Source organism: Engraulis encrasicolus, chromosome 19 (assembly GCF_034702125.1).
Source record: "Engraulis encrasicolus isolate BLACKSEA-1 chromosome 19, IST_EnEncr_1.0, whole genome shotgun sequence".
NCBI lineage: Eukaryota > Metazoa > Chordata > Actinopteri > Clupeiformes > Engraulidae > Engraulis > Engraulis encrasicolus.
This window is the reverse complement of record NC_085875.1, coordinates 30,820,067-30,831,442: the sequence shown is the minus strand read 5'-3', so window position 1 is coordinate 30,831,442 and position 11,376 is coordinate 30,820,067.

Below are 11,376 nucleotides of genomic sequence, written 5' to 3'. Positions count from 1 at the left end.
GTACCTTCAGATACAACCCTCAACATGTTGTGGGAACATAGTGGTTGTCGGAGTTGTCTATGCCTTTGCCTTCTGAAAGCCCCTCAAGAACCCTAACAAATCCTCAAGAACCCTCAAAATTCTTGTGGCTATCATCAGAACCACCACAGTCATCAGAGGTGTGTTTGCCTTTATCATCTGAATGCCCCTTTTGAACTCTCAAAAATCTCGTGGCCACCCTTTGGAAACATTGTAGTCATCAGAGTTGTCTATGTACCTTCAGATACAACCCTCAAGATGTTGTGGACGCATTGTAGTTGTTGGAGCTGTCTATATGCCTTTACCCTCTGAAAGTTCATCAAGAATCATCAAGAACTCACAAGAACCTCCTCTGAAAAGTCTTTGTAAACATGGTTGTTGGAGTTGCCCGGTTCAGGAAGAGATTGACAGCTGAAAGCTGACTGAACACTCATCCCTCTTTCTATAAAAACTGTAAACAAACGAGAGACTGAAAACATGGTGGAAGGACTGCGAAGCATCACAGCCTTATGATTCTGTTCACATCGAGGGCAGATTCCATTGGATGAAAAACATGAATTTTAGCTAAACTTTCGTTTCATATTTCATTGTTGAATAGGATAAACATGATTCACCCTAGAGATGATTTCAAGGTTTCAAGGCTCCTATACAGTAACTAGCTATCAGGAACTTCATTCCTTCATCATTCGATAACCCTTTTCCCCAAGAAATGTTCTTATATTGAGGGGTTGACAACATTTCACTCACCTGTGTCACCTGCTAATTTGTTATGCAGGCCTAGCAAATTAGCCCTCCTCCCCCTACCCCATTTACACACTTCATACTGTAAATATTCTATGCATACTTGCATACACATAACTTGAGGTCAGGTCAACACTCTCTCTGTGAAACGCTGCCTCAGCCATTCCAGGACCGAGATATCCTACTACACAGCCGAGCGAGCATGCCCCTACCAAGCAAAAAACATACCTCGCCTACAGTACTGTATGTGTGGGTTATCCAGTGAACTTCTTATTAAAAACACATGAGACTGTAAGCACAGCGGAAGTGCTGTGAGGCTTCATGATGCCACCAACAACAGTGCAAGGTGGTGTGTGGTGGTTGTGCCGTGACTGTGATCTTCAGGAGGTATATTGTGACTCCGGAAAAAAAACCCATCTGACTCCTCTACAGATATTTTCACGAGTGTCGTGTGAGGCTTGCCCGGAAGGACTTTTTTTTTAACTCTCTCTCTCTCTCTCTCAACCACCCCACCCTTTCAAATGTGTACACTGCACACTTTCACTTGCGCTGAGTGTGGGGCTTAAAAGAGGATTATGATGTCGTTAGTGAATTGGACCTGCTTAATCGGCCCCTAGATAGATGGGAGGCAATTAAGAAAAGTGCAGCTTAATTATTTGGATGAAGGGACCATGAATCTTGAAATGTTCCAAGTGAATCGGGTCATTACTGTTGCGTTCTTCTGCGCTCGACACAACACATTACATAATATAAAATAAATAACTTGTAAAATTAACTGCCTAAAAAGATGACTCGAAACAACAACAATGGTGGGTACGTAGCTCGTTCTGCATGAGGCCTACAGTTCTTTCCATGGCCGGATGAGCCCAGGGGCACCAACCATTTACAGCCAGTTAGTTGGCACCACATGATACAAACCTCATAAATATTGTTCATAAAGGGGGCACCTGCAAGGTGTAGTGCCCGGGGGCACCACAGTGTTTTAATACGGTCCTGGATCTTTCTGTCTTTCTGTCCATTAAGTCTCTTCTACTTGTTCTGCCATGTTCAGACTAGGCATCTATAGTAATACACAACCATGTGAATTAAACTGCCAAAAGATGGTGACTTGGAGCAACAGTGTTGTTTACACAATCCCAGATGCATTTGCCATTCTCAAATATGGACCAAACTGTCCCCCTGGTGGTTAATAAACGTTCTACTCTGATGAAGGTCTGACTGACTGAATCAGCTTTCACATTAAACCCTTGACTGTAATTGTAGCAGTGTTGCGCTTCTTCTATAATTTTCAAGTGATTTCTTTTGAGATAGCTGCACCTGCAAAGAAACATTCAAGGTGTGCAGGCCACCTCCTCCATTCCGGTTAATATTTCAGCACAGATTGGACAAGATTTTTTTAAACAGCAGTCATAATAGCAGTGGAGATGAGCCGTCTTAAAAAGCAGAAAAGCAGTGATAATAACTTAAATAATCTTTTATTCATAACTTTCATTGTGACATAGAAACATTCCTCCCCTGTGTATTGTGAAAGACGACTCAGTTTGTCTGTTCTGTGGCAGCTGTTGCCATAGAGATTACTGAATAGTGCTGAATATAGAGTCATGGCTACTCATTGCATTATCCCCCCGACAGAACCAGGGCTACCTATAGCTCACTGTATCACAGTCAGTGTGTTTCAACCATAAATACTACATTTCCCTACCACATTTTGGTCTTTGAATAGCACCTGAAAACTGTTTAGCACACTTACTGGGCACACATTGTTGGATCAAACAATGTTTCGCAGACCTTGACAGTTCTTGTTAGAGGAGACATTCCCCTCTTTCTCATGTAAAAATAGGGGCAAGACCATGGACTTAAAAGTACCACAATGTGCTACTATTACTGGTTATCAGAAGCAACTGAACATTTCTGCATTATTCTACATTAGTGTTTCTCAACAGGGGGCTCTACAGCCCCCCAAGGTGGCGTTAGGGAGCCCTTGAGGGGCGTTGAGAAGGAGACAGCTGAGATGGGGTGGTGCATATTTGCTATCGGGGGGCATTAGTCTATTTTTATTTTTTAACACCAAAGGGGGCGTTGGCAGGCTTACAATGATGTCAAGGGGGCGTTTGGAGGCTTATGATGAGGTCCAGAGTTTGTTTGTTCAAAAAAAGGTTGAGAATCACTGCTCTACATGGACAAACCACCCAAGTTGTGACACATCAAATGGATTAAATCCCTGCCAGAGATACAGGCAAGGCGGCGATTTTAACAGTATTTCCATATTTTGTCGTGATTCTCATTTTTGAACAGCTGTTCAAATGTCATGTGGAATAATCCTATTTATGTGCAATATAGTATACTGCATAATTTCTTCCTTTTTTGTAAAGCCGCCCATGTCATGCAGCAGTGTGCCGCAGAGCATTCTCTCTCTCTCTCTCTCTCTCTCTCTCTCTCTCTCTCTCTCTCTCTCTCTCTCTCTCTCTCTCTCTCTCTCTCTCTCTCTCTCTCTCTCTCTCTCTCTCTCTCTCTCTCTGTCTGTGATTCATGTCATCAGATAGTGTACATAACTGTATAAAATAATTCTGTTGTACATTCTATATTAGGGTCTTTTAAAGACCAGTTCTAACTTTCCATTTGAAAAGTAAGTTGTACTGCCTGTATTTGTGCGATATAATGACACATATACAAGAAAGAATAAAGTGTTTTGTAAGAAGTGTTATGGACTAAATCTCCTTTTGGCAATGGTAACATGAAGGGGAGTCCACATGACCATTAGTGTTGTCAATTGAAAATGTCTCGGGGCAAATGTCAAAAGGGACTCCAAATCTAATGGTGGCAATAAGGTGCTGTGCAACAGTCATCAGATTAGCAAAAACAAAATGCCAAAAGACATGAATGGCAAAGAAGTGAGAGGTTTGAAGAGAGACATTTGCCAGGCAGCTCTCTATAACCACTCCTTATACAACATGTGCACACACACAACACGTGCACACACACACACACACACACACACACACACACACACACACACACACACACACACACACACACACACACACACACACACACACACACACACACACACACACACACACACACACACACACACACACGCCCCAACAACTTTCATATAGTATGCTTGTCTCATTCTCTGGCATAATGGTCCTCCCTGCTGATCAGAAGCAATTGGACAGTCACCTCACACATACTGTACTGTAAGCACATCATCTCAATGCAAAAAAAAGGACACCATGGTGTGATTATACCCACAGATGAACTCAGCTCACCTACTGTATGGCATAGCTGTGGGTGATTAATAATAAAGTCATTATTATTGTATAGGCGGGGTTGTTTATCATTTCAGGACGTTATTAAAGATTGAGCCATGCAAAGCACCATGCAGTTAATGGAGTTTAAGGTGAGCCAGAACATTGGACGTCATCCCATCTGTTCCATCCAAACCCCAGCCAACCACATTAAAGCTAAGTTGTTATACGATCATAACCCCACATCATCGGGATAATTACTATATCTATACCTTCACATCCATGCAGCACGCCCACAGCCATAATGTGGTCATATATATGCTCGTGGAAAACCCTGTAATTATGCCCCTGGGGTTTACCATGATGCCATGTAATTCACACACCCATAACAGATCCTGCTTCCATAGTAATTTCCCATTTCTTTATGGCAAGGTGTTTTTTTTCTTCCTCTTTTCTTTCCCTGGAGCCATTAACCACGATGGTGTAATTTATCAAACAATTTGCAATGACAGATTAAGCCTGAATTTACAGTAGCCTACGTCTTGACACATACTGTAAAGTACTCCCCCACCTCTTCTTCAGAACACAATTGCGCTTACTGGAAGCCACACATTTTTAAACGACGTAGGCAAATGATCTACTGACTTGTGTAGGTGGCAATCTAAAACAATGAAAAAATTACAAGTTGATACCTATGGCTCATCATTTTTAACTTTTTGGCCCTATTGGCTGTTAGGCAGATTGATCCTTATTGACCAACTACTGTATGTGATGCGTATCTGCACAATGCCTCATCCTCATGTTCCACTTCATATTCCCATAGGATCACCGGTACTCCTGTAGATGCTGTTCCTTCACTGAACACAATGCTGCGGCCGACATGGAAGGACTTGCTTTGTCAAGCGTTGGTTTGACTTCCCGTCCCCAGCTCATCGTTATTCCATAACTGTGTGCGTGTCTCCTGTTGTTGTTGTTGTTGTTGTTGTTGTTGTTGTTGTTGTTGCTTTTGCTGTGCACCTCCAGTCTCCAGAGAAGGAGGGGTGTGAATGATCAGAGCCCAGCTGTCTTGGTCCTACCCACTTCACCCTAACCCAGTGGCTCCCAACTTATCTCAGTGGGGAGACCCTCTTTTCAACCTCAGGATAGTTTCGCAACCGTCACTTCTCATATTCCAAATGTTAAAATCTTAACTTTTAAAATCACTATTACTAAATATGTATGGAATGGTTGTATGGAAGCATGTATGCCTATTCAAGGTATAATGCAAGGTTTAATGCTTTCTCTCTACAACCCCCCTGCAGTACCCCCACGACCCCCATAGTCATCCCCACTCTCAGCTTGAGAACCACTGAAACACCCCCCCAAACACACACACACACACACACACACACACACACACACACACACACACACACACACACACACACACACACACACACACACACACACACACACACACACACACACACACACACTCCGCCAGGGGACCAGGCAGGCCTGAACATGGCAACACCTCACTTGACAGAGTGCTGGGGAGTGGGACCACCAGGGTCCCCCAAGTCATGCTAATTTATGCTAATTTCGTGGCTAATTAGTGTCGTTGCAGGTGTGTTAGCGTGGAAGAAAACATTCTTGGCTTACCCACAAACCACTTCCACCAGCAGGTTCTCAAAGATTTCATGTTCGCGTGTCAGGAGGCAGAAAACTGTGGTGGTTTTTTTATGTTGTTCTGTCTCTGAGTCCCTGGGCTAAAATAAAAGCTGGGTACAGTACAAGCCGAGGCGCGCCACTGCTGTGTTGTGTTGTGCCGGAGACCAAAGATGGCCTAGAAAACCTGCTGCGCCGAGCGTCCCCCAGAAGGCACAGGGCTGGACAGGTAATCTGGCATACCGGGCATTTCCCGTTGGGCCCCGCATCCTCGTGGGCCCTTATTTTCAGAAATGTCATTTTTTTTACATTTCTGAAAATAGGGGCCCACAAGGGTGCGGGGCCCACCGGTGAGTCAGTTCTGCACCGCTACTTATGAGGGGCCCCTTTAAGCCAAAAGTGTCGGATCCTATTTCTCCCCCAGTCCAGTCCTACCTCCAGAACCCCCCCTGCCCGGCCCCCCTGACGGATGACTACTGACAGCTCAGAGGGGAGGTGTGCGGAATATGCTAAAGACCGCCAAGCTATCCGGACACGTTGTCAAAGTCTATCACCTCAGATAGCAAAACACCAAAAAAAACTATTAAGCCTGTGCTGAGCGTCGCCATTGTAATCCGATTATGTACATCAGCAAAAATTAATACGCTGCCGGTAATGACTGAAGTATAAAGGAGCACATTTTTAAAGGTGCACTGAGCAAGATTTCAAGCTTATTTTGGGGATGCAATGCTGATAGTGTCATTTGTAGACTATTCACAACCATTTCCATTGTTTTTCATCAAAAACGTTCAAAAGGTCTACTTTGGAATAGATGTGATGTAGCCCAGGATCACTCCTCAAGACACATGATCATGACCTCTCAATGTTCACTTTAAAACCTTCCAGGGCCGAGAAGACTTTTGTGAGTATCATGTTAAAGTAAGCAAAAACGAGAAACTCAGAACTGTGTGAGAACTTGATTAGCACTTCATTCAATTGTATGTAGGCTACATATAAAAATGTTGAAGGAATGGTTTGAAGCTCGCACATCCAAAAAGTTGAATATGAGGGCTTCAAACCAGGATTTGTTTGCTCCCACTTATTCATTTTTTTACATAATGTTTCGGGTGAGCACCCAAGAAGGGACTTTTTCCTCATTGCATATAAAAATGTACAATTTAAATTCAAACAGAGTACTTGAAATCGATGGTAATGCAAAACACAGACAACCAAAGAACCAATCTTTGACAAATGTTTTAACAAAACAAAAAAAGTCTCACTTTTTGCACCTGTTGGGAGTGATATTATGAAGATGTACTGTGTGGATGCACATGCAACTGTTATTTCCCATCCTTCCCTCGGTTCATCACAAGTCTCCCTTCTAGCCAAGCTCTCAGAGCCGCCTCCGTTCTCTACCCACACACATACACAGACACACAGACACAGACACACACACACACGTACACACATACACGCACACGTACATGTACACACATACACGCACACACGCACACACGCACACACACACACACACACACACACACACACACACACACACACACACACACACACACACACACACACACGCACACACGCACACACACACACACACACACACCGTTTCTGGTCTAACAGGAGAGAGAGAGACAGAGAGACAGAGAGAGGAGAGGAATGGAGGAGAAGGCACATAAACCGCAACTGCAAGAAGACACACCTGAAGTCATTCTGTCCTCCCACACACTTCATGGGACCACATTTGCAGCCACCCACTTGTATAGGGCCGGGGGTGGTAATGACGACTGTGGCTGGTGGTATTAGTCTTTGCAGCCTGTCAGCAGAGGTGGTGGATGGGAATGTGATGTGGCGCGGGCTGTTTGGTGGATGTCTGAGGAGCTGGTGGCTATTACAGCAGCGATTCTACCCATTTGGGGGACCTAGGCGAAACTAGACACGGGGCCCTTTGGAATGTTATTTCATATTTTAAGCTTGATCCCCCCCCGCACACCTCAGCTGGCAGGTGCGTTGGAGATGGCCCATGGTTCACTCAGCAGACAATTTGCAAAAACTCCCGTACACTGACCATTTAGCTGTTTTTCTGTAGCCCCTTAATGCACGCCGTACCTCCAGTGGCACGCTGTAATAGTCATTGAAATGTAACTACCACACCACTACAATACTATGACACAACACAGGCCCTTTAGTAATGCACCACGACTTGGTCATTACCATACTGGTAACAACAAATGTATAAAGCCGCGTCTTAAGGGGTTTTTTAATAAACAACGTTTTGGTCCTAGACCTTCATCAGGTTTAACAGTTGGGGGGCCCTACAGAGGGCCCCTTTGGTGGGGCCCTATGCAATTGCCTTGTCTGCCTATTAGCAAAAGCATCTCTGTGGCCTTATGAGGTAGGTGAGCAGGCTCAGGGTCAGAGGTCAGCAGCAGCACGGCATGCAGCCCACCTACACAATACCACAGGCCTTTACAGGGAATACAGAAGAGAGCTTTAGTTTAATGATTTACAAACCCCAACTCCGATGAAGTTGGTACGTTTGGTAAACAGTGAATAAAATCAAAATGCTATCATTTTCAAAACATTCAATCTATTCATTAGATTGAGAATAGTGAAAAGACAACATATTAAGTGTTAAAACCGAGAAAAAATATTGATTTGGGGGACATATGTACTCATTTCTAATTTGATAAATCCAACACGTTTCAAAAGAGTTGGGACGGGGATCAGTGAAATTTAGTAAACATCCAAATAAGATAAAACAACAAAGAAGAACATTTCAAAATGAATTGTACTGACGGACAATATACGTGTCGAGGTATAAGATCATCACAGAGAGGCTGAGTCACTCAGAATTAAAGATGCAAAGGGAATAATTATCATAGTTATTACATACATTTTTGAATTCCCTTTGATTTACCACGATTGAGTGTATATAAGACATATTTTTGTTAATAAAATCATTGTATAGGTTCATGACATCATGAAATATATATTGGCTGTAGTCTCACTCTAATTCCTGGAGTGCTAGAGCTATTGAAAATTGACCATATTAAGAATGCTTAATGCGTGCAAATGATACAGGGGTGTAACATTCTCCTAAGCACCTGAGCTCACTTGAAATAGACCCAGAAGACATGGGAAACTGTCCTTTGCTTACAGAAGTCAGCAGAAGTTGTAGAAGTCCATTCTTTCTGACAATAATAGAGCATTGCACATCCTGTGCTACAGTGAAAATGGACCATCCAACTTGTGTTAGTGCTAGCTTCAAAAGTCAGCCTCCATGATGGCATGCGGTTGCAGTAGTGCATTGGTTAAGATGTTCTCACTCATCTGTAGAGTTAAATACAGTGCTGAATGGTATAAATGGGTTTTAAACAGCATGAAAAGCCACTCATGCATTATATTTTGAAGGGAGATCTTCGATTACTGCCACATAGTAAGGTCAAATTGCATTCTCTACTATGTTTTAACAGTTTGGCTCCATCATAAGGACCAGCAGGTGATAAAATGGTGGGTTTTTTGGTCAAGACCTGTCACACTGTAAGCACTACAGAAAGGAAAACATTGCAAAACATGACAAGGAATACACCCACCATTTAAGCTGGTGAAATCATGTCCAAGATAGGAATTAACACTGTTTTTTATATAAAATCATCTCATCGGTTAATGTATTTAACTGTTAAGTGTTGTCTTTTGTTTTGTTTTTAGTCTTCCTCGACATTTGCTGCCATTTATTGTCCCCGTCCCAACTCTTTTGAGACGTGTTGGATTTATCAAATTAGAAATGAGTACATATGTCCCCCAAAACAATATTTTTTCGCGGTTTTAACACTTAATATGTTGTCTTTTCACTATTCTCCATCTAATGAATAGATTGAATGTTTTGAAAATGATAGCATTTTGATTTTATTCACTGTTTACCAAACGTCCCAACTTCATCGGAGTTGGGGTTTGTATGTTATGATATCTTGCTCTTTATTTCTGTTTTCTCTCTCTCTCTCTCTGCCATTATCTGTCTGTTTCTCTCTATATTTTTTGTCTTTCTACAGTATATCTCTTCTATCTTTATTTTTCTTTTCTCCATATCTCTCTCTCTCTCTCTCTCTCTCTCTCTCTCTCTCTCTCTCTCTCTCTCTCTCTCTCTCATTGACCTTTACTTGAGAGTTAGAGGCGGTACGATCTGATCTGGGACAGCAGGTGTACAGCACTGTGACCACTGTATGATCCTCGTATAGATTTGAAAATCAATTCTCTGTTCTTTTCTTTCGCACACATTCAATATTTATGTGCAGTGGCTGACCAGAGATCATGGGTATGAACTGCTAGGAAAATCACGGTGGACCAAAAGTCCATGCAAGTCTTTGAAATTCACGCATGAAAGGCCAAGGCCAAGATTATTCTCTCCCTCCCCCTAAAATTTCAGTTTTAGTGCCATAATAATATGATTGAATGTGCATGCATTAGTAGATGAATGAACACAAGATCACTCCAGGGCATGCTTTTTTAAAAAGAAAATCCGAAATTTCAACTCAACATTGGCAAATGTTTAAGTTTTACTTATACTGCTGATGTAAAATCCCACCATCCGGTAAACAAATTGCATCAGGCAAGGAAATGAGGTTTGTTAAACTGTAAAACCATTTTGATTTTTTTTTCTCATGCCTAGGCTCATTGGCTCAAGTCATTAAAAAGTGCATTAGTTCAAATCATGCATAATCAAATTTGGGGTTTTGCCACAACTAGATCAGCATGCAAATGAGGTCTGAGAGTGTCATCATTTGTTTAGTAATTGCAGATAACTACTGCAGTCTTAGTGCTCAGTTAACGATGTGTGCCGTTTCCATACACCATAGGCCTGCCTACAGTATTGATAGATAGGATGTTTATTGTCCTTACGGAAGATTGTTCTGTGCCATTTACAGTGCGCCTGATACAGTTACAAAAGGCAAAAAAACACATCAGACAAACACAAAATACAAGAATTACGGACTTCCTGGACCTAGGTCTATGTTATATCATGAAACTAAGTTTATGTAAACAGTTTATGTTAACAGTAATGAAAACACTAGAAATGCACCCAGAGTGTGCAGACCTCCGCCAAGGACGTTCAGTTTGTTTTTAGACACATAGGATAGCCTATTTGTGTGATGATGTGGTGTCATTTATGCAGGTTTATACACCATTAGTGTGTCAGAGAATTAAACAGTGAAGTTGTAACAAAATTATATCTGTCTTTTTTATATAGGGCCTAATTACCATGTCCTTGATTAACTGTGGTCTGTTAACATGATTAACCTTAAATGTAATGAACTGGATAGGTCTAATTTCCCTCATTGGCGCTGCTACCTACGATTAAACTGTTCGTCGTTATTAATTTCTCCACTCGTTCATTATTCATTCATTATTTGTAAAGTAGGCTAGCCACAAACCAGTCTGTGTTTTGCATGCTGTTAAGCAAAAGGCTTGCTTTAACTGACAACTGGACAGACGAGACAAGGGTGATTTGTTGACAGGGAAAAACTCGGAGAACAATAAACTCAGAGAAAGCTGCGACGATATGCCTACAAAGGGTGGATTAAAAAAAAAATAGGGCGGTGAACAGTTAGGCTGATTAACAGCGCCAAGGATCCAGTTCACTACATTTAGCCTACATTTCTCTACAGACGAGAGAAAGCTGATTTGGTTGACAGGGAAAACACTCCACGAAAGCTGCGACGATATGCAT